Consider the following 25,281-nt stretch of genomic DNA (forward strand, 5'->3'; position numbering starts at 1 on the left):
AAATATTATAAAATATTTTCTTGTTTGGTCATACTTAAAATTACAGGTTAAAGTTTCTGTCTCAGAAGTCTAGGACACTTTCAGTTAGTGTTTTTACTTCACATTAGCCATACTTCTGTGGGATTTTTTGTGTTTTCATTTAGAACACTATATTTAAAATATTATAATATGCTAACTCTGATAGTAAGTTATTCTTCATTTCTCCAAGGTGATCTCTTCATTATTTAAGGTTTAACTTGAATTCTATCAGTGTTTTGATAGAATGTAATATAAAAATGATCAGTTTTTAAAACTGGGACTGTATTAACACTCTCCTTTGATATGTAGAGAGATAGTTTAAAATTTTGCATTAGCCTTCACTTTCTTCTTACATTTCTTAATTAATGCTTAGAGTTTTGCACATTTTTGAAAATATCTTCTGTTACAATTATGTATTTTTTTAAATACTTCATTTTATTTAAATGCTGTTAAATGTCAAGATTTTTTTGAAATAAAGATCTCTTTATCTTTTGCTTTATTTTATAGGTTATCTGTTTTGTAAGTCAACTGTATCCTTTGCTCCAGGACTTAAATGTTTGATACATGTTCTTAACCTTTTTAATCATGAATAAGTTCTGCATTAGACAAAATAGAGATAAGTGTGTTTCATCAATAATCTATGTAACACCTAAAGGTGGAACAAACACTAGAAATTAGCACACTAGTTATTCTTCATGCCTTCCTATATTAGAAATCCCGGCCTCACTTTGGGAATGTGGAATTTAACTTTTGAAACATCATCTGTGCCAGGATAGTTGAATGGGAAGACCAAAAAAAGTTTCCTAGCAATTTCAACTTGTCTTTCTTGATTAAGTGTTTTCTTGGTTGATATAAAAAATTATTGCTTTCCAGGGTCTAGACAATTTTTAATTCCTTGTTATTTATGAAGCACTAATTGTATTTTAACATGAGTTTATTTTTATTCAGAAGATTTATAACTTTATCTGTTAATAATGTTAAGTAAAATAAGTTAATCTACTATTTTGGATTCCTAAATGTTATGCGGTTATGTTATAGTGTGGGTTTTGCTTTATTTTCTTTAGTTTTTGCTTTGCTCTTGAATGAGGTTATCAATTCCGTATAGTATAGGCAGGATTCAATATTACCAAGTATGTTTTGATTGTACATAAAAAATTATAAAATAATTTTCTTACAAGGTGACTGTCAACATCTAAATGAAAGAATAAGATAATTAGACTGTAATTATTCAGGAGGATGAAAAAATATAAAGAATCCTGGCATAAGCTTGCTTACCTTGGTAGAAAACGTGGCAAGATCACCATGGCTGCAGCAGAGTGACAAAGGGGAACTGGGACTATGTGAGGAAAGGAAAAAGAGATCAAATTGTACCGTGTCTATGTAGAAAACGAAGACATAAGAAACTCCATTTTGACCCATACAAGGAAAAATTTTTCTGCTTTGAGATACTGTTAATCTGTAACTTTAGCCCAAACCCTATGCTCACAGAAACATGTGCTGTATAGAACCAAAGTTGAATGGATTTAGGGCTGTGAAGGATGTGCCTTGTGAACAATATGTTTGCAGGCACTATGCCTGGTAAAAATCATTGCCATTCTCCAGGTATATTAACCAGGGACACAATGCACTGCAGAAAGCTGAAGGGACCTCTGCCAAGAAATCTGGGGTACTGTCCAAGGTTTCACCCCCAAGACAGCCTGATACATGGTCTCATGGGAAAGGAAAGACCGTACATCCCCCAGCCCAACACCCATGAAGGGTCTGTGCTGAGGAGGAGTAGTGAAAGAGGGAGGCCTCTTTGCAGTTGATATAAAAGGAAGATTTCTGTCTCCTGCTCAGCCCTGTGAATGGAATGTCTAGGTGTAAAGCAAACCATTCGTTCTCTTCTGAGATAGGAGAAAACTGCCCTGTGGCTGGAAGTGAGATATGATGGCAGCAATACTGCTCTGTTACTCTTTGCTACACTGAGGTGTTTGTGTAAAGTGAAACATAAATCTAGCCTATGTGCACATCCAGACACAGTACCTTTCCTTCAACTTATTCATGATACAGATTCCTTTGCTCACAGGTTTCCCTGCTGACCTCTCCACAATCTGCCTGTTGCCCTGCCCCACTCCCCTCACCAAGATACTAAAAATAGTGATCAATGAATACTGAGGGAACTCAGAGACCAGCACCATTGTGGGTCCTCGCATGTTGACCACTGGTCTTCTGGGCCCACTGTTATTTCTCTATACTTTGTCTCTGTGTCTTATTTATTTTCTCAGTCTCTCATCTCCACCTGATGAAGAATATCCACAGGTGTGGAGTGGTACCCCTTCATCTGGCACCAAACATGGGTTCCTTTCTCTGAGGTGAAGATATGATAGATCGTGATCATTGGAGACAAGTTGATGAGAGATTCCTCTGTACATCCATGGTCAGCCTTGCGGTAAGCTTGTGTGCTCTGAGGAACCCAAGGTAACAATGAGACAAACTGAAAGTAAATATGCCTCTTATCTCAGCTTTACTAAATTTTTTTAAGAAGAGGGAAAGTTAGAGCCTTTACAGAAAATCTAATTATGCTATTTGAAACAATAGAACAATTCTGCCCATGGTTTCCAAAACAAGGAGGTTTATATCTAAAAGATTGGGATAAAATTGGCAAAGAATTAAAACAAGCAAATAGGGAATGTAAAATCATCCCACTTACAGTATGGAATGATTGGGGCATTATTAATGCAGCTTGAGAACTGTTTCAAACAGGAGAAGATAGCATTTCAGTTTCTGAGGTCTCTGAAAGCTGTTTAATGGATTGTGAAGAAGAGGCAGGGACAGAATTCAAGAAAGGAATGGAAAGTTCACATTGTAAATATGTGTCAGAGTCTGTAATGGCTCAGTCAATGCAAAATATTGACTACAATCAATTACAGGAGGTAGCATATCCTGAATCATCAAAATTGGGGGGAAAGGTCCAGAGTTGTTGGGGTCATCAGAGCCTAAGCCAGGATGGCCAACTTCTCCTCCCACTGTTCCAATACCTGTAACATTACATTCTCAAATGTATGTTAAACAAGTACAAGCCCTGAGAGAATATCAAATAGAAAAGGATGGAGTCTCTATCTTGGCAATGCCAATCCAGATACAATATCCACAATATCAGCCAGTAGAAAAAAACAAACAAACAAACCGGTGGTAGCTTATCAAGAGTGGCCTCCAGCTGACCCTCAGTATCAGCTGCCTCCAGAGGTTGGCCACAGTGCTCAAGTGGTGTGTCCCATGCCCAATAGCATGGCATCATACCAGAAACCCACAGCGGTGGTGTGTAATCCATCAGCACAACAGGGCATGGCGCTGTATCCTCAGCCACCCACTATGAGACTTAATCCAGGAGCACCACTTAGGGGACAAAGTAGCACACAGCACGTGGTCACTGATGAAGCTATAAAACAGGGAGATCTTGAAGCATGGCAGTTCTGGGTAATTTTACAACCAGTACCGGCTGGGGAAGGGGCTTCAGCAGGAGCACCTGTGGTGGCTATTGCTAGATATGAAACTTTCATCACAAAAATGTTAAAGGACATTAAGGAAGGAGTTAAACTATATGAAACAAACTTCCCTTACATGAGAAACAAAATGGGGATATCAGAAGAGAAGTTGCCATCCACCAAGAAAGCGAAGCTGCCGACTTGGGCACAGTTAAAGAAGCTGACACAGTTAGCTGACAAAAGCCTAGATAACACAAAGGTGACACGAACTACAGAGAATATGCTGCTTGCAGCTTTGACGATTGTATCAACACTGGTAAGTCTCCTTATGTCTGCAGGAGCAGGTGCAATTAATTATACTTACTGGGACTATGTGCCTTTCCCACCCTTAATTCGGGTAGTTCCATGGGTGGATAATCCTATTGAAGTATATGTTAATAATAGTGCATGGAAAACAGATGATCATTGTCCTGCCCAACCAGAGGAAGAAGGAATGATGATGAATATTTCTGTTGGGTATCGTTATCCTCCTATTTGCCTAGGGAGTGCACCAGGATGCTTAATGCCTGCAACCCAAAATTGGTTGGTAGAAGTACCTACTGTCAGTGCCACCAGTAGATTTACTTATCACATGGTAAGTGGAATGTCACTCAGGCCACAGGTAAATTATTTGCAGGACCCTTCTTATCAAAGGTCATTAAAAGCTAGGCCTAAGGGTAAGACTTGCCCCAAGGAAATTCCCAAAGGATCAGAAGGCAAGGAAGTTTTAGTTTGGGTAGAATGTGTGGCTGTTAGTGTGGTAATACTACAAAACAATGAATTCGGAACTATTATAGATTGGGCACCTTGAGGTCAATTCTACCACAATTGCACAGGGCAAACTCAGTCGTGTCCCAGTGCACAAGTGAGTCCGGCTTTCAACAGTGACTTAACAGAAGGTTTAGATAAAAATAAGAACAAAAGGTTAGAGTCTCTCTACCCTTGGGAATGGGGTGAAAAGGGAATCTCATCACCTCATTCAAAATTAGTTAGTCCTGTTATTGGTCCTGAACACTCAGAACTTACTGTGGCCTCTCACTGCTTTAGAATTTGGTCTGGAAATCAAACTATAACAGCAAGTGACTGTAGGCCATCTTATACTATCGACCTAAATTCCAGTCTAACAATTCCTTTGGAAAGTCATGTAAAGTCCCCTTATATGCTAGTTGTAGGAAAAATAGTTATTAATCCAGATTCCCAAACTATAACCTGTGATAATTGTAGACTGTGTATTTCTGTTGATTTAAGTTTTAATTGGCAACATCATATTCTACTAGTGAGAGCAAGAGAGGGTGTGTGGAACCCTGTGTCCATGGACTGATCATGGGATGTATTAAAAGGAGTCCTAAGCAAATCCAAAAGATTCATTTTCACTTCAAATTTTTGAGGCATCAAAAGCTGATTTAAATGTGGTGCCAGGAACTGAGGCAATCATGGAAACTACTGATGGCCTCACAAATCTTAATCCAGTCACTTGGGTTAAAACCATCAGAAGTTCCACTATTGTAAATCTTGTATTAATCCCTGTGTGCCAGTTCTGTCTGTTGTTAGTCTGAAGGTGTACCCAGCAGCTCCAAAGAGACAGTGACCATCAAGAGTGGGCCAGGAAGATGATGGCAGTTTTGTCAAAAAGAAAAGATGAAATGTGGGGAAAAGTAAGAGAGGTCAGATGTCACAATGTCTGTGTAGAGAAGGAAGTCATAAGAAACACTATTTTGATCTGTACTAAGAAAAATTGTTCTGCTTTGAGATGCTATTAATCTGTAACTTTAGCCCCAACCCTGTGCTCACAGAAACATGTGCTGTATTGAACCAAGGTTTAATGGATTTAGGGCTGTGCAGGATGTGCCTTGTGAACAATATGTTTGCAGACAGTATGCCTGGTAAAAGTCATTGTCATTCTCCATTGTCTATTAACCAGGAACACAATGCACTGCGGAAAGCTGAAGGGACATCTATCAAGAAAGCCTGGGTATTGCTCCAAGGTTTCCCCCCTGAGACAGCCAGAGATATGGCCTTGGGGGAAAGGAAAGACCTTACATCCCACAGCCCAACACCTTTGAAGGGTCTGTGCTGAGGAGAAGTTGTGAAAGAGGGAGGCCTCTTTGCGGTTGAGATAAGAAGAAGGCTTCTTTCTCCTGCTCATCCCTGAGAATGGAATGTCTAGATGTAAAGCCAACCATTTGTTCTATTCTGAGATAAGAGAAAACCACCCTGTGGCTGATGGCAGTATATGCTAGTAGCAATACTGCTCTATTACTCTTTGCTAAACTGAGATGTTTGTGTAAAGTGAAGCATAAATCTAGCCTGTGGGCACATCCAGACACAGTACCTTTCCTTCAACTTGTTCATGATACAGATTCCCTTGCTCACATGTTTCCCTCCTGACTTTCTCCCCACCATCTGCCTGTTGCCCTGCTGCACTCCCCTTGCCAAGATAGTAAAAATAGTGGTTAATAAATATTGAGGGAACTCAGAGACCATCGCCGGTGCAGGTCCTCACATGTTGAGCTCCAGTCTCCTGGGCCCACTGTTCTTTCTCTATAATTTGTCTCTGTGTCTTATTTCTTTTCTGAGTCTCTCATCTCCACCTGATGAGAAATACCCACAGGTGTGGAGGGGGAGGCCCCCTTTCAGGACTATATCTCTTAATGAGAATAGTGTGATCTGCCAATTAGAAAATAAATATTCCTTCTTGGTAGAATGGGAAAGGATATAAATCAATCTATTAGTCATTGAAAGCTTGTTTTGCTTTTATAAATGTGCACATTGATTAACTTTCCTAACGTGTAAGTTACTGGGAAGGGAGAGTATTTTATTACTGTAACTTCATCAACTATGTGAACTATTTTTTGGTTTACATTCTCCAAATCACAAAGTGGCCTCTCATCAGAAATTATTTTCCCTTCACTTTCTTAATTTCTGGCAGTATACCAAAAGCCTTTTCCAAAATTTATTTAAGAACTATGAATCACATATCTTAGTTTATTTTTATTTTGGGGTGTATTTTTATTTTATTATTATTTTTTAATTTTGCTACAAGTTCTGGGATACATGTGCTGAGCCTGCAGGTTTGTTACGTAGGTACACATGTGCTATGGTGGTTTGTTTCACCTACGAACCTGTCATGTAGGTTTAAACCCTTCATGCATTAGGTATTTGTTCTAATGCTCTTGCTTCCCCTTCCCTTTCACCCCATCCCCTGACAATCCCCAGTGTGTGTTGTTCCCCATCCTGTGTTCATGAGTTCTCATCTTTCATATTCCACTTATGAGCAAGAACATGTGGTGTCTGTTTTTCTCTCCCTGTGTTAGTGCTGAGGATGATGGTTTCCAGCTTCTCTTATTCAAGATCTGTTTTGCTTTTCCATTTTTTCTTATTCAATTTTAGTAAGTGTATACTCCAAGAAACATATTCTTTCTTCTGAGTTATCTAATTGGTGTTTTGTGTGCAATTGCTTATACATGAAAACAATTGTGGTAATTGCAACAGTTGTCAATTTTCGTCACTATGACTATGTGCATTCCAGCAGTATCCATGGTTAATTTTTTATTTTACATTTATTGTTTGAGTATTCTTGCATATTAGTTACCCTTCCTAAACATGTGTCAATTTTGCCTTTCTTTCAGTAAACCTATTCTTAATTTTCTTGATATTTTGTACTGTAGAACAAAATTATTTTATTGTTCTTCTAATCTATTTCTTCTGCTAACTTTGGAGATAATGTTAGGTTGTTTATTTGACATAGTCCTTTTTGTTGATATAGGTGTTTATTAAAAATATTTCCATATCACTGTTTTATTGACTCATTGATTGTTTAATTTGTTTAGTTTCTATGTAGTTGTGATTATGTTGAGGAAACATTTATTATGATATCTATTTTATGATGTTCTTAGAATTGGCTTCTGGTGTTGTAATATAATTTATTTTAAGGACTATGCCACATGCAGTTGAGAAAATATGGGGCTTCTACAACTGATTGATGCAATATTCTGTAAATGACTGCTAGGTTTGTTTAGGCTGAAGAGTAGTTTTAGTTGGATGATTTCCCTGGTTAATTTGTGCTTTACTGATGATGGGGTGTTGAATTCTACTAATATTGAATTGTGGTCTATTTCTACCTTGAGATCTAACAATGTTCGCTCTATTTATTTACAAGTTTCAATATACGTTGCATATATATGTATAATAGTCATATTATCTTTATATGTTGACTCTTTTTTTCATTATGTGATGTCCTTTTTTGTCTCCTGTTGCCATTTTTCACCTGAACTCTATTTTGTCTGCTCTAAATACAGCTACACCTGCTTTTTTGGTCTATGTTTGCACAAATGGCTTTGTCTGCTGCTTTATTTTCAGGCTTTCTTGTTTTTATAGGTGAAGTAAATATCTCGAGGCAATATAAGTTGAGCTGAATACAGTCTTTTAATATAAACGTTAACTCAATACACTTAATGCTTATTAAGTTCAGGGGTAAGTGTGTGAGATGTGCATGTTTGTTACATAGGTCATGGTGTGTCGTGGTGGTTTGTCATTACAGACTACTTCATCACACAGTTTGTAAGCCAAGTAATGATTAGTTGCTGTTCCTGTTTTTCCCTTTCCTTCCATCCTCCACCCTCTGCCAGACCCCAGTGTGCATTCTTCCATTTCATGTGTCCAGGTCTTCTTATTATTTTGCTTCCAGTTATAAGTGAGAACATTATGTATTCACTTTTCTTTTCCTCTGTTAGTTTGTCCAGTAGAATGACATTTTGCTCCAAAAATGTTCCCAAAAAGGACAAAATCTGCTTCTTTTTTATGGCTGCAGAGTGTTCCAAGGCATATACGTGCAACATTTCCTTTATCCAAGCTATCATGCCCATCTAAATGGCCATTTAGATTGATTCTATGTCTTTGTCCTTCTGAATAGTGCTGTACTGAACATACACAGGCAAATGCCTTCATAGTAGAACATGTGTTATTTTTTTCAAGACATATTCAGTAATCGAACTGCTGAGTTGAATGGTATAGGTCTCTGTGGGCTCTCTTTCACAAAGATTGTAGAAGTTTACACTCCCACCAACAGTGTAAAATCATTTCTTTTTTCCCTGCAAACTCACCAGCATCTGTCTTTTTTTTTTTTTTTTACTTCTAATAATAGCCATTTGGACCGGTGTGAAATGGTACCTCACTGTGGTTTTCATTGACATTTCTTTGATGATCTGTGATGTTAAACTTTGTTTTCAGGTTTGTGGGCCACATGTATGACTTCTTTTGAGAAGTGTATGCTTATGTCCTTTGCCCAGCTATTAATAAGGTTGTTCATTCATTTGTTAGTTTTTGTATACTTTTCTAAGTTCTTTATAGATGCTGAATATTAGAAGTTGGCCAGATGCATAGTTTGCAAATTGGTCTCCCATTCTGTAGATTGTTTAACTCTGTCAATAGTTTTAAGCAAAGGAATAAAAAGAAATTGCATTCCTAGTCTCTGACAAAACAGACTTAAAATATTTTTACTTACTCAGACTCCTTAGGCCTTGTCACTGTGTAATTTTACCATCAGCTTCCACTGAAGGTAATTATTGCTTGATGAAGACTTAATAGTGCCACTTTGTAAAGTGTGCCTTGCTGTGCCCTCTGATTATTTTTTCTTTTCCTTCTCTCTTATTTGACTTTGCATGTGTGTGTTTGATGTTTTCCCGTAGTGGTATTTCCTAAACCATTTATATTTTCTGTGTAGTTGAAGTTCATGTAAAAATGTTTGAGGCACTATGTGGTGGTTGTAAGTTGATAATAACATCACTGAAATTGATTGCATATATATATGCATGTATATATATTATATATACAATATTTATATATAATATTTGTGTCTGGCTACATATAATTATTATGTATAGTATGTATCTGTGCATATATATAATATATACCTGCATACTATATATATATTTTATATAGTATATATGTGTATATATACCATATTATATAAAATATATGTGTATGAATAATATATTTTATATAATATATAATACATAAATAAAATAAATATGTAGGTATGAATGTGTATATATGTTATATATAGTATATGTTTGTTAATATAATATATAACATATCATATATAATATTGCATATAATATATACTGCATAACATATAACATTTATAATATATAACATATACAAAATATATAATCGATTAAATATAACATACATAATATATAATACATAATACATTTAAACAAAGAAAAATGTATGTGTATATACCTATATATTATATAGCATATATAATATATATTTCATATTATATATTAGATATATATATGCATACATTAGATATATATACACACAGTTATACAGATATTTATTTAATTTTAAAATATATAATTTTGTAATATGTGTTCCTTGTCAAATTAAGGCAGCCATTATCATTTGCAATCATTTTATCTCTTCACCTTCACATTAAAGATACACGTTATTAATACACCTCCATTACAGTATCAAAATGTTCTTCATTTTACTGAGTGCTTTTATCAGTGAGCTTTATCCTTTCTTATGTTTTCATGTGCTCATTTGTGTTTTTCTCTTCCAGCATGAAGTCCTCACTTATCATGGCTTATAAGATAGGTCTTATGACAATAAAATTCCTCCGATTTTGCTTATTTGGAGAACTTCGTCTTTCCTTTATTTTGGAGAAAAGCTTTCCTGGGTGCATTACTCTTAGTAGGCAAGATTTCTTTCTTCCTATTATTATTAATATTTAAATGTTATCTCACTCACATCTTAACTGCAGTGTCTCTACTGACAAATCTGCTAGCTGTTGAGTACTCTCTTGTAGGTGATTTTATTTTTGTTGTTTTTTTTTCAGGGGGTGTGTGTGTGTATGTGTGTGTTTCTGGTTTCAGGACTAGCTCTTGAGTTTTTTGTCCTTTAAAAGCTTTTGAAAGCTTCACTACAAAATATTTTAGTGTCGTTTTGTACAAATCAATCTGACTGGAAAAGGCTGACCTTTGTATGTCTATTTACATTTTTATGCCAATTTAGAAAGCTCTCTCTTATTATTTAAAAAATGTTATTTCTACCTTTATATTTTTTCTTATTTGATTATTTTTGTGATGAGTAATATAACTGTCTTTATGCTGTTTCATAAATCCTGCAAGCTCTCTGTTTTCTTATTTACTACTCTTTTCTTCTGAGAATCTATATTTTGAAATAACTTGTCTTTTAGTTCCCAGTGTGTTTTTTTTGTGCTGGATCAAATTTGGCATTGATGTTCTTTTTTACTTTAATATTCGTAAAACACATTTCAGTTTCTGGGTTTTTTGTTTTTTCATCATTATTATGCCAGGGTAGGTCTGGCATCTTTCAGTAGAGGTACCAGTCTGGAGGCCTGGTCCCTAAGAGCCTTCTCAGTGCTCTGTGGTATGCCGATGTTGGGGTTGAAGGAAAGTTGGTTATCATTTTCCTGTCCTCCAATCAGCCATTTTCTCTCTCTGCACTTTGCTAACAGGTTATTGGAAGGATGACATGACTAGTATAAAACTCCCATTGCTATTCTTTTTAATAATGTCTTTCCTTATTGTGTTACCATCCAGTACTGCTATCAGCCACCTGGTTTCAGTCTTATGTATGAGCACATAATTTCAAGTGTGGATATTTGTTCATATTGATTCTTCTATAAGTGGGAGCCGATTGATGAAGTTTTCCATTTCCCATTCCTTCTCCTTGCTTCTCCTCAACCTGTTACTGCATGTTGAAATTATACATGGTTTTATCATTTTATAAATCTCAATACCGTTCTTTTGTTATGATGGATGTAAATTTCCTAGTTATGTAATTATCTGTGCTCCTCAATCTTTTGTTATGAATATAGTTTTCTGACAGAATACAGGCTGACAGCCATTATTATAAGACAAAGTTATGAAATTCCAAGCTGTGTAAATATTGCACAATGTCTCCTTTGAATGTGAGATGGAGATTTGGTTACTGCATTAATCTTATATGTATTATTATTGTAATAATGTTATGACCTTTTAGGTTTATAAATTCTTCTCTGTTTCTTACATATGTATATAAAACTTCAAGTTGTATAAACCTTAAAGGCTAACTTGTGTGAACATATTTGTGTGGAGTGCATATGTTGTGCAGTTTTCCTGAAGACTAATGCATATTCTTATTGTCAGCCCACCTATATTGTACATGTATAGAAATTAGTTGGCAGTATACTACCTACATATTTTTTATACCTTAAAACTTGCAGGTATAAACTTTACCTTACCCTTTTTTTGTGAGATGCAAGCATCTAGGATTTATAAAATATATTCTCTTCCACTGTAAGAAAATTTATGTAATCAACCTTGTTCTCATTCTCACCTAGAATTTAATGGAAATGGAGACTTACAAACCTTATTATTCCCCATATCATTACATTGTGTTTGCTGCCAATGTGAGTGCATATATTATTGAATATAGATACGAGCTGACAATACACATTATTATTTTTTTTGTTCTTGAGTTTAAAATGCAAACTCTCAGCTGCACGATCTGTGCTGATTTTCATTTCTGGGTATGAATGCATTGTGGCCTGGTGTGAAAACTCCCAAATTCTCCCCTCTTTGCCCATGGATATATTTATTCAGCTACGGTAACACTGTTTAGAAGTTTAGCTTATAAAGTAATCCTTTTGAGTAAATAAGTTTATATATCTTGATGGGTTTCTTGACTGTATTAATATGGGATATCATTTAATCATGGAAAAAATAAGTTTCTGAGCTGCACCAATTTTTATTTTTTCTTGTTCGAATTTATATATATTTAATCATGTATATATACACACACATTTGAACATATATAGTTAGAAAAGTAACACCACACACACACACACACACACACACACAAATACAACCTCCTTTCCTTGACCATAGAAACAATGTGCTCACTATGTCAAACCAGTCTCTTTCTTGGGTATGGGTGTGCATTTCACATAAAAATTTTCCAGCCAATTTCAATTTACATCTGAATGGGGCAGGTCTGCACTCATCTTTTTTGTTTCTTCTTTAAATTTTTATTTTATTTTGAATACCAGTATCACATGTCCTTGTTTGTTACATGGAAATATTGCACGATAGTGGGTTATGCAGTGTGAATTTCCTCACCCAGCAAATGAGCATGGTGTCAAATAGGTAGTTTTTTAATCCACTTCATTTTTTAAATCTGTATATTTCCACAGTGTCTGCTCCTTCCATATTTATGTGCATGTGTTTTCAATTCTCATCTTCTGCTTATAAGTGAGAACATATGGTATTTTTTTTTTCTGTTCCTGCAGTAAATAAGGCCTCTGTCTGCATCCATGTTGTTGTAAATGTCATCATTTCATTCTGCTTTTTTGCTGCACAGTATTCCTTCGTGCATAGGTACATTTTTTTTAACCCCATCTACCACTGATGAACTGAATACTAGTTTTCTTTATCCACTCCACTTAGGTTGACTCCATGGTTTTGAAAATTAGTGTAGTGCTGCATTAAAGATTTGAAAGCTTGTGTCTTTTTGTTGGGATGACATATTTTTCATTTCTGGACACATACCAATGATCAAATTTCTGTGTGGAATGTTAGCTTCATTTTAAGTTATTTGAGAAATCTTCAGTTTGCTTTTTTAAGTGGCTGAACTCTTCAGCATTCTCATCAGCAATGGAGAAGCATTTCTATTATCTGCAGCTACATTAGCTCCTGTTTTTTTAAATTTTTTTTAACTCTTAAATAACAGCCATTCTGACTGGTGTGACCTGGTATCTTATTGTGGTTCTGATTGGCATTCATAAAAAATTAATGATGATGAATATTTTATGATATATTTATTGGCCACTTATATGTCTATGTCTTGTTTACAGAAAGGTCTGTTCATGTCTTTGAGTACTTTTTTTTTTTTTTTTTTTTTTTTTGAGACGGAGCCTCGCTCCTTCACCCAGGCCTGAGTGCAGCGGCGCCATCTCGGCTCACTGCAAGCTCCGCCTCCTGGGTTCATGCCATTCTCCTGCCTCAGCCCCCCGAGTAGCTGGGACTACAGGCGCCCGCCACCGCGCCCTGCTAATTTTTTGTATTTTTAGTAGAGACGGGGTTTCACCGTGTTAATCAGGATGGTCTCAATCTCCTGACCTCGTGATCCGCCTGCCTCAGGCTCCCAAAGTGCTGGGATTGCAGGCGCCAGCCACCGCGCCTGACCGTCTTTGAGTACTTTTAATAGTTACCTGTTTTTGCTTGTTGATGTGTTAGTTTCCTGTAGATGCTGAATTTTAGACTTCTTTGGTGCAGCTAGGAAATACCTTCTCTTGTTCTTATGTTTTCTATTGACTCTGCACTAATCTTGATGACAATTGGCTCAATTTTAGAATACCTTGGTGAAAAATAGAGCGTTCTATGCTCATTTTACAAAGATAATGGAGTCTCTTCTATAACACTGCTGACCTCTCTAAATGGATAAAACTTATATTTATATCAATACAGGCCTTCCTCTTCTTTATTGAACATACATGTATTCTTCCTCACTATATAAATTCTGTGCTATACGTGCATGGGTATTATCATAAGCCTTCAGGTTGCATAAATCCTGGTTGTTTGGTTTTATTATGAGTATGATTTTGGTTATTCTTCTTTAACAGGGATTGATTACAATTATTCTTCTTTAACAGGGATGCATAGTGTCAGGTAAATAGTGTAGTTTTGCTCTAATTTTGATATAAATTGGATACAGTTAGGCAGAATATTTCCAATGTCTGCAAGAACACTCTCATGCCTTGTTTATTTTGCATATAAAGTAACCCATGTGTTACAGAAACATTGGCCACTTGTTTGATTATAAAACTATATCCCTCTTAAATGAATGTTGAAAACTGCTTTACAGGAACACACTCTTTTTACCTTTATACCTCCTGCCTTTGACCATCACTGAAAATCAACTCAAGCTTCATGGCTATATACAAAGTGAACTTTTTCTTTTCCTGACCTAGATCTAGAACTTTCTGATAAGTTCTGGGTTTACTACTACATGCTCACTAATGTGAGCTTCTTGGTTGTGAAAGAACAAATACACACACACACACTTGAATTTTTAAAATACTTGTATATAAATAAGAAAGCATAGGAGCTATCTTCTGAATTATAGTTTTTTGAACTGAGATGCTAAATTTAAATTTGTGTGAACACTGGCCTTTTTTTTTCTCTCACATACATGAAAGCCTTTGAGACATTTATCCATCTCCAATATATATATTTTTTGAGGAAGTGTCCCATTTTGTCACCTATGTCAATACACAAGTCAAAGTAGGTCAGTGTTCCTATGTTATATTTATGTATACAGATACATGTGTGTACTTATGTATGTATGCAATGTAAAAAAGAATACTTACAGCTAACTTTACACACTATATTCAATGTGGACAAGCTAGGCTTCAAAAATCACATGGGTAAATGCGATATTCTTGGAAGGAAAAGTATGCTGTTTGTACCTACCAGTCATTTTCATTACAAGTAAGAACATTTTACTAAGGACAGGACTTAAAATAACCAAAGAATTCATATTTAGGAATGAGAATGAAGGGTGCCAGAAAACACAAATGGTACTCACTATGGAAAAAGTATAATCAGCTGCACTGAAAAACTGCAAACACAAAGAACTACAAAAATACATCAAAATATCAAAAAGGCAAGCTCATTTATCTTGCTCTTTTGAGACAGGGCAAGTTCATTTATATTCAAGACAGTAGTAGGACACAGGTTTTATGCAGCAAGGATCTTACACCCATGGCAACTGAAAAATTCACAGAAGAGCATACAGGTCTACAGCCAGAGCTTATATCATGTAACAACACTTTTTCAAACACAGAGTTATACATTTACTACAGAAATAAGAGGTCAAAATTTAGTTTTTGTTACATAATCACTGACTACTTGACACAGATATGAGCATGCCCAGTGCCTTTGTAAACTCTGGCTTCCACTTGTCATTATGGTAGGTAGATTCTAACTTTCATAAACTCAGACCTTCTTTGTATATGAGCGACATGGTTCAAACAACCCAAACACTCTTAACTTTCTAAAAAGCAGAAACAAAAAACGGGATCTCCAGGTTTATACTTGAGGGTATTTAGCTTTAACAATAAAAGTCAATTCAGGTAATATGTAGGCAGAAGGTCTTATGTATATCCCTTTGCTCTTGGTATGAATAGTAATTTGCTGACCTCATAACTGGAAAAAGAATGCTTTATTCAATAGCTAGTGAGATCCTTGATTATATAATCTTAGCTATATTTCTGGCATTTTTCATAACTTTCTCATGCTAAATATCTGGCTTTTAAAATTTCAAACTTCATTAACTTGGATAGGGATAAGAGCTTCCTGGCTGTACATGAGCTTGACGGCTTTCTTGGGGTGGATTTGGGATCATGGGCTGCATGTGGGCTTCCTGTCTTTGCCAATCTTCACCCTTCCCTTTGATTTAAAAGATAAACTTCAGAGCTGTACAAATAATAAACTGCTATTTTCTTGCATATTGAATTTTACTCTCTGATTGAGAAACCCTGAACCCTCTATTTTCTAGATATAAATATAACAACCCAGATTTATAAATTATGGAGTAGCTTTTTGGATAAGAGCATGCTAATGCTTTTGTGTCTTTCCTATGGACATAAGTTAACCATTTAAATAAATTCTGGCCTCCTCCTTCCTGATAAAGCAGTATAATTGTCTATAAATATACAGAAAATGTGCTTCTGGAATATGGATGAAGCTTCCAATCTGTGTAAAACATGCACTTTCTCCATCTATTGGGATCTAGAGTTTACACTCAGATAAGCTTTGACAGTCTTTTGTTTTTTTTCTTTTGAGTTGGAGTCTTTCTCTGTCAACTTGCTGAAGTGCAGTAGTGCAATCTGTACTCACTGTGACCTCTGCCTCCTGGGTTCAAGCAATTTTCCTGCCTCAGCCTTCAGAGTAGCTGAGATTACAGGCACCCACCACCATGCCCAGGTAACTTTTGTATTTGTGTGTATTTTTAGTAGAGGTGGGGTTTCTCACCATATTGATCAGGCTGGTCTTGAACTCCTGACCTCAAGTGATCCACCCACCTCTGCTTCCCAAATTTTTGGGCTTACAAACATGAAACACTTTACCCAGCCTGTGACAGCCTTTTTTAAAATGCGGTGGTGTGTTTCATCCAAACCAGTCTTTTCTTTTTGACCTGTATATAGCTATAACATTTCCAGCTCTCTAAACTAACCTCCTCTACATTGGTCATGAGCATGCCATTTAAAGTATAAATATTGCTATATCAGAAACATGCAAACTGTGATCTCTTAACCATCTTTAACCAACTATAGTGGGGCTTACTATGAGCAGAGAGCGACTTATCATAGAGTAAAAGTTCAGAGCAAGAGCTTTGGGGTCAGACTTGGGCTTGAGTGCCAGCTTCACAGTCAACTGTGACCTGAGAAAGGAGAAGAGTGAGCCCTTCCCAGCTGTTTTAGATAATATTGCTGGTATGGTAGCCTGCACATGGATGAATGCTCAGCCTTGTAAACAAAAGTCTTATTATTAAGTATTCCCTGGTGCTATACATTTTACTTCAGCTAAATGCTGATATTCACAGAATCATGTAGAAGAATAGGTATGTATAAAGAAATGCAATGGTGCATTTATATTTTACAGAGTTCTTGAAGCTCTTGAGATTAATGATGGCAGGCAATTCATCACTTTTTAAAGCAATTCTTAGAGATGGTGGAGTTGAGAGGAGTTCACTTATAAACAGATATGTAACTAACAAGTTTGATATCCAGCTCTTTATGACAATAGGTATGAAATTTTTAAATAAGATTTGGAAGTGGATAAACATTTTGGTGCCATGCAGATTTGGGGCATGGCAGGTCAGGACTGATTCTAAAGCCTGAGGACTTCATTTTACAGAGATTCTGTCTGCTGTCTGCTTACTTTTATTATGGACAGTTCACAAAGATTTCAGAACCTTAGTAACTGAAAGAAAGAATTCATATATTATGCAAATGTGGAAGAAATGAGAGCTTTACTTTTGTGATTCTTAGTAACAAGACTGACATAAGCAAACAGCAGGCGTCTGCAGGAGAATCCCAAGCTTGTGCATGGATGACAGCAACTATTCTTACTTTGAAACAAGTGCAAAAGATGCCACAAGTGTGGCAGCAGCCTTTGAGGAATCGGTTTGAAGAGTTCCTGTGGATGATGTTACGTCTGATCAGTTGACACACACAGACACAGTCAATCTTCATCGAAAGCCCAGGACTAGCTCATCTTGCTGTGGATTGTTAGAGGTTGTTGATGTGTTCTAATCAACTCACAGATATACACAAAATCACCATGGGGATAAAAAAAATAATTAGGGTTTGCAGCAGTGTATCATCTACTAATAAAATAAAGCACAAAATTGTTGTGCTTTATTAGTTGGTGGGCTTCCATGACAGCCAGTCATGGAAGAACATATTTTCTCAGTAATGGCTGTGTACATTTATAAATTGTAATGTTTCTCTAAAAACGTTTATTTGACTTGCATATGTAGGTTAGAGAGCTAAGAAATGAGATAACCAAGACTAATTATAATTAAAATAAGAAACTTGACTGCTCTAGAAGTTATACCTGAATTTCTCCTGGGGAATTGGAAAACTACTTTTTATATGTACAAGTTTTTATGCAATTAGCATTGCATTCTTTGTTCGAGGAAATAATTTCCTAAAGCAAAAGTATTAGATATTGAAGACTAAAATCTAATGTATTTGCAATACATTGTTACTTCATTTACTTCTTCATTCTCTTCAAAATGACTTAGCCTTCCATATTTTTATTCTACATTTCATTAGAATTACTCTCACTAGTAATTACTCATCACTTATGTACCACGAATGCACCTCTATCCCCATAGATCATGTTCCACAGCCCCAGGAGAAGGGTGGGCGCCCAGTGTACAAGAGTTGCCTCATACAGTCTGTCATACATCCAGTTACATACTGGCTGTCCATGAATGGAAATCATTTCCATAGACCAAGTTCAGTTTTAAGAAACATGCTAACTACTGAACTTGGAGAACAGACAAATGTGCATTTGATAACTGATTTAATAATTACAATGTGCTGTGTGGAGGATACAAAATTACAGTTCCACTAATGGACTAGTTAATATTTTGTGTTACTTTCTTTAAACTTGGTGAAAGCCTCCTAGTTGCAGTAAAACCATTCCTTTTAAACATAAGAGACAACCTAACATTATGGCTTTCAGAGAAAATACTAAGGATTGTACTTGTCAGAGGGTAAATAAAAACAACTTTATTCAGCCATGAATTTACTTAGTGCCTTCTGTATCACTGAATACTGTTTAGTTATTTACCTCAGTGATTTTTTTTTCTTCCAAAAAGACTTGCTCCAGTGATTAGACTTGTTGAAGCAAATTGTGGTCTTTCATAGATGAAATTCATATGCTGTGCAGTTGGTGACTGATTCTTTGGAGGCTAACCAAAGCCTAGACTGCGTGTGCATGAGACCCTCAACTGGGGAATGATGGGGATATCAAAGAACATGCTGGGTGAAGGGAGTTGGCTGTCATATGGGGAGAGGGTTTTTGAAAAGTTACATTGAAACATTTCTCTTCTTGACCCCACCCACTGGGAATCAATGTAAAAACATTCTGGTAAGCTAAACTTTTCAAAGGCTAATGTCCTAACAAAGCGGTCGATTTTGCCATCTGAAATCATTTTACAGAAAATACAACAGAAGATGGTTGGAGAACAAAGCAGGTGGAGTATGTGCAGCTGGAGTGGTGAGAATCTGCTGCAGAGCCTTACTAGACAAAAGAACCATAGATCATCCTCCATAGTTTGAAAAACGCATGGGGCCCAGTGGTGCAGGAGTTGCTCCATACCTTCTGTCATAGATCCTGTGAGGTCCTAGCTATGAATGAAAAGTTTTCCATTGAAATAGTTCAGGTTTTTTTCTTTTTTTTTTTTTTTTGGAGACTAACTAGTGAACTTTGAGAACAAGCAAAGCAAAGGTGTTTTTGCATACTGATGTAACAATTACAATGTGCTGTGCAGAGGATAAAAAATTACAAATCCATTAATGGACCAAATATTTTTGTTACTTTTCATCCTTAGGGAAAAATTCTTAGTTAGAGTTAAAACATTCCTACGGTTTGTTGTCTTAGAGAAAACCACTTTATGTTTCTGTACAAACTTAAGTTTTCACTTTCATATTATGACAACATCATTAAGTTGTCTCACAGTATACATGTCTTGTAGAGTAGTAAAGTGTTAAGTAGAAAAATGCAGCAGTGTGGTACCCACAGAAAGATGGTGTCTGGACAGTCAGTGGTTTCTGGAACTCTGGACTGACAGACAGGGAATGTTGAAGTGACTGAAAATATGAAGAGCACAGGTACAGCATGGGCAGAACAGAAATTGATAGTATCTATGTCCATGCCAAAGGAAGTATTCTAGGAAGTTTCCAGCTATAGCAAGAGGACAAATCTCGAGTGTGTATTTTATCTGGATCACTCTTGGAGCACGAAAGCAGATAACCTACTTAGTGCTAACATACATGTGCTCAGGGGAGCATGATTAGAAGACTCACCCTATTCCTCTTGTGTTAAAGAACTTTCAAGGGATATCACCTACCAGATCCAAGTTTTGCCAACTTACCTTTCTTCATAATCTTCTCCTATCTATCAGGTGTCAGTTCTACCTATATGCCTCAGTGCCTTTCTCGCAGCCCACCTGGAAAGTCCCACTCAATGCTCCACTTCCCTTCCAGCTCCTTCAAAGAAGAGTCACACACACACACACAAAATGGTATTTAACTTTAGTAATATACACACAGGAAGTGTACTACTGGTTTCTACCTCACCTTCAACAGCCTGGAGAAAAAGTTATTTTCAGGATACCAAAGTTGTGCGGCTGAGCCATAACTGCCCGCTGTCAGTCACCCTGCTGCTCTTGGCTGGCTTGCATCACAGCCCTGTGAATTATACAGTCACAGAGGCCAGAACAAACCATGTTAAAAAATATGTGTTTGCTGAAATTACTTGCAGATTTCTAGATGAGTATATACCTTTTTCTGCTCCCAAAGCTGTGGTATTTAGTTTGAGTTAATCTGAGTGCTGTATAACAGGTTAAGACATCATATTACTTTGCACACTACCAATAGAGAAAATAAGACAAAAACAGTTGTGGTGGGCTTCACTTTAAATAGTAGGTCAGGGGCTGTGCACGGTGGCTTATGCCAGTAATCACAGCAGTTTGGGAGGCTGAAGTGAGTGGAACATGAGGATAGGAGTTTCAGAACAGCCTGGCCAATATGGTGAAACCACTTCTCTACTAAACACAAAAATTAGCCGGGAGTCGTAGTGGGTGCCTGTAACCCCAGCCACTTGGGAGCCTGAGGCAGAGAATTGCTTGGTCCCCAGAGGTGGAGGTTAAAGTGAGCCAAAATCACACCACTGCACTCCAGCCTGGTAGACAGAGTGAGAATACATCTTATATATACACACAGACACAAATAGATACATATATACTATATTATATACTGTGTGTATCTATATGGGGCGCACACACACACGTATGTACACACTAACACATACACACACATACAGACACACACACACATATTAGGCGGAATGCAGTGGTTCACACCTGTAATCCCAGTAGTTTGGGAGGCCAAGACTGGTGGATCACAAGGCCAGGAGTTTGAGAGCAGCGTGGACAATATGGTAAAACCTTGTCTTTACTATAAAAACAAAAGTTGGCCAGGCTTGGTGGCAGGCATCCATATTTTCAGCAACTTGGAAGGCTGAGGCAGGAGAATCGCTTTTACTTGAGAGGCGAAGGTTCCAATGAGCTGAGATCATGCCACTGCACTTAAGCCTGGGTGACGGGGCAAGACTCCATTACCAAACAAACAAATAAACAAACAAAAAAGGATATTAAACTACCACAATCTTGAACAAACATCTATATTGAAGATCTCAAATAAAGTAAAAATGATGGTAGGAATTTAACACAAGGATACAAGGAAAATCTTATAATTACTTGTTGAAAGACAATTCAGATTGGAACAAAATTATTCCAGTTCTCTTCTGTAACAGGTGGTATTACCTGCTTTTCAGTGAACATTAATGATTTTATAGTAAGCTGTTATAGGGAAAAAGAAATCATTATCATCCTTTTCTGTTTTATGGTCTCAGATTCTCAAAGTCGTGAAATTACAGGCATGAGTAACCATGCCCAGGCATATTCCAAACGTTTTATAAAACTTCTGTCACTTCCTCCACCTTTCCTTCACCTAAAAATCCAGTATTACTTAGAATTCCAATATATAATGCAAACAATGCAACTACCATAACCAAAGTACCTGTGTTGGCGTCAGTTCATATTCATGGTCTGCTTAACTTTTTCACTGCCTTAAACAGGGCCTTTGAAGCATCTAAAAGCCTGAGTACAAATTATAATGTAATCGAATTTTTATTTAACTACTACTCTAAAAATTGTCTTACAACATTTCACAAGAATAAATATCAACAGTTCACTGTCTGAAGGAAAGGAAATATAAGAATATAAAATGACAGATACAGCACACTTCACTGTGGCCTGCAACTGCTCACAGCCTCCTATTTTACAAACAGGGATCCAGATTCTCACACTGTAGCAGGACCACTATTCCTAGCCACTGGCAGAAGCAGACATGTGACACTAACCACTGCACAAGTGTGTTTTTGGCTTCTTAAGTACTGCTGTGTTTGCTGCTATACATTTTTATAGCATCTCTGAATGTATAAACAATTTAATGTGAATGTACATGCTATCACATTTTATTACCCACTGCGGAATAGTATTATTTTGAATCTGTCTACCAAATCTAGAGTATGAAATTTTTTGGGGGGTTGTTACATTAAGATCAACCTATCAGGCCTAGGGTTGGTGGCTCATTCCTGTAATTCCAGAACTTTGGGAGGCTGAGGCAGATGAATCACTTGAGATCAGGAGTTCCAGACAAGCCTGACCAACATGTAGTAGATGTAGTGGGCTTACATCTGTAATAAAAATACAAAAAATTACAAAACTACCACTCTACTGAAAATACAAAAATTAACCAGGAATGATGTTGGGCAAGTATAGTTCCAGCAACTCAGGAGACTAAGGTAGGAGAGTCACTTGAACCTGGGAGGCAATAGTTGCATTGAGCCAAGATCGCACCATTGAGCTCCAGCCTGTGCGACAGACTGAGACTCTGTCTCAAAAAAAAAAAAAAAAAAAAAGGAGTGGGACCATTCCTCTTGAGAGACTATTTGATCACAGAAAAATCAATTCCTGCCAGTTTATGATCTTTGTTAATGGCACATTAAGTTATTTGTAAAGTAGATGGAAACATGTTAGATTCAATTATGAAGTAGTTTTCCCTGATATAGACTGTTTCCTTGGTCTCTTTACGGTTCCCTAATAAAGCCAACAATGAATGCCAAAAGGGGAAGAATGAGAACAACTTATTTTCACAATCATTCAAAATAACTGTCATGAGTTGTGTTCTTAAATACCTATTCAGCTGGCTGTGAAGACTTGCTTGCCAAAACAGTTGCCAGAGATACCTCTGATGTGGAAAAGTTTGTCTGAAAGGTAAACTGTGGAGCCAAAGGAAATAAGGAAATTACTTCGATAGGCCAGTTTCCTGACAAAGATCAAATTCATCTTTTAATCATCAGATGTTAAAAATTATAGGAAATACCATACCTTTATATGTAAATCATAAACATCAGTAAAGAAGTGCTTTATTCCATCTTCTTGCCTTATGTCATGAAGCATAATAAATCTCACATGTAATATAATTAAGGCATAATATTTTATAAAAATAAAAAAACAGTTCTTTGATGCAATGGTCTTCAAATTAGAAACATGTGGTATATTAGTGATGGGAGAAATGAACACAAAACTGGATTTAAAATTAGCTTAGTTTTATCATAAAGAGCATATAAACTTTTAAAGTCAGAACTATAAAATACAGTAAAATAACCAGTGATATGATTCAGATAAACTTTTTTGTGTGTGTGAAACTTAGTTTTATGACTAGCTGTTTTACAATATGTCCTATTCCCCAGTAAAATAAATGTAGCCCCATAAATGAAAACTCTTACATTTATACTTGACTGTGAAGTCTACAGACTCAGAGCGTGGCATCTGTGTTCCATGTTCTTCTAGTTTGTGAACCCAAACTTTAGTTATCTTTACTAAAAATGTCACGATATGGCCTGTAGTGTTGAATGCTGACACAAATCCCTCATTGATCTTGTCCACAGTTTTCACGTACATGCTGTTCAACAGCCACATGTTCTCATCTATGAGGTTGACAGCAGCATGAACTATGAACTCGTTCAGATCCTGATTATTGTCTTAGATGACAGTGTGAGAAACAATAGATTAACATTTTTGTATGGCACGAAGAATGCTGACATTCCATTTTGTAAACTGCATAGGTTCTTTCTTTGTGGGGGAATAAAATTTGATTTTCATCTGTTGTTGTTTTCAAGAGAAATATAAGAGATCTGTTTTCACATTCTATTTTATTTTTAAATTTGATATCTAAATCTCAAAGAACAGAAACAGTCAATTAATAAATAAAATGTGTGTATAAATATATATCTTGTGAAGAAAAGGTGCCATTTACAGCAGGCCTCAACATCTAGAAGGAAGCTGAGAGAGTTGGGCTTTTTGCAAAGTAGCACCATGTAAGCAGTAGAGACAGTTGAAATGGCACTTGTGATGGCTACAAGAGGCCTCTTTCCAGTGCATGGAGCTTACATGGAAGTGGGTCCTGGGAGTAGCTGGAGATGATGCTCAGCCACAGCTGCAAGCAGTTGTATGTGTCAACAGCAGGACACAGTTCTGTCAGAGCTGGGAGTGTCCTTTACCTTTGCTGAAATGGCTAAAGTGAACAGAAGGTGGGACTGTCTGACTATCATGAAAAGAGGGAATTCACCACTTGGAATGCCACCTTACTCCAATGTAAGACTGAAATAAGAGTTTTTAAAGGACACCTCACTTATGGCTTGAAATGTGTCCTCTCAAAATGTTTTTGTTGAAGTCTTAAGTGGCAGCACCTCAGAATATAACCTCATTTGGAAAGAAGGTTGTTGTAGATGTGGTTATTGAGTTTACATTGCAATAGGGTGGGTCTCTAATCCAACCACTGGTGTATTTAGAAAAAGGGAAAATTTGGAAATGCACGCAAGAATAAAAATGCCACAGAAAGACTGGAGTTACATTGCCACAAGCCAAGGAACTTCCAGAAGCTGGGACAGAGGCCTAATAGATCCTGGTCTTGCTGTATGCATAGGGAGCATGGCCCCACTGACACCTTGATTTCAGACAGTGGCCCTCAGAAGTGACACAGTCAATTTTTGCTGTCTGAAGCCACTCCATTTCTGGCACTGGGTTATAATAGCCACAGGAAACCAGGACAGGCTCCTTGCTGAGGAGTCTGTTCCCAGTCCTGGGGTGGATGAGGGTGGCTTGTTTCATGGAATTCGCCTGCACAGTGAAATCATGTTTTACTTCACTCGTGTTGCCATGAAAAAGCTAAGTGAATCCTTAAAGGAATGCATTTTTCTCTTTCTGGCTCACAGCAGTGTTTTCCTTTACAATGATGATCAATCCTGAAGGATTAGGAGCATATTGCGAAAATGCCTTAACAAGATGAGTGGCAGCAGGAGAAAGAACTAAAATCGAC

At 36.7% G+C, this 25,281-nt stretch overlaps 2 pseudogenes; both read left to right on the forward strand.

The window, feature by feature from the left end:
• The first annotated feature begins 3,288 nt into the window (after positions 1–3,288).
• On the forward strand, positions 3,289–4,597 carry LOC129053257 (endogenous retrovirus group K member 5 Env polyprotein-like; annotated as a pseudogene).
• Positions 4,598–17,226: 12,629 nt separating this feature from the next.
• Positions 17,227–17,853, forward strand: LOC129053258 (ras-related protein Rab-9A-like; annotated as a pseudogene).
• Positions 17,854–25,281: the final 7,428 nt, after the last annotated feature.

The sequence above is a fragment of the Pongo abelii genome, chromosome Y, assembly GCF_028885655.2.
Source record: "Pongo abelii isolate AG06213 chromosome Y, NHGRI_mPonAbe1-v2.0_pri, whole genome shotgun sequence".
NCBI classification, from domain to species: Eukaryota; Metazoa; Chordata; class Mammalia; order Primates; family Hominidae; genus Pongo; species Pongo abelii.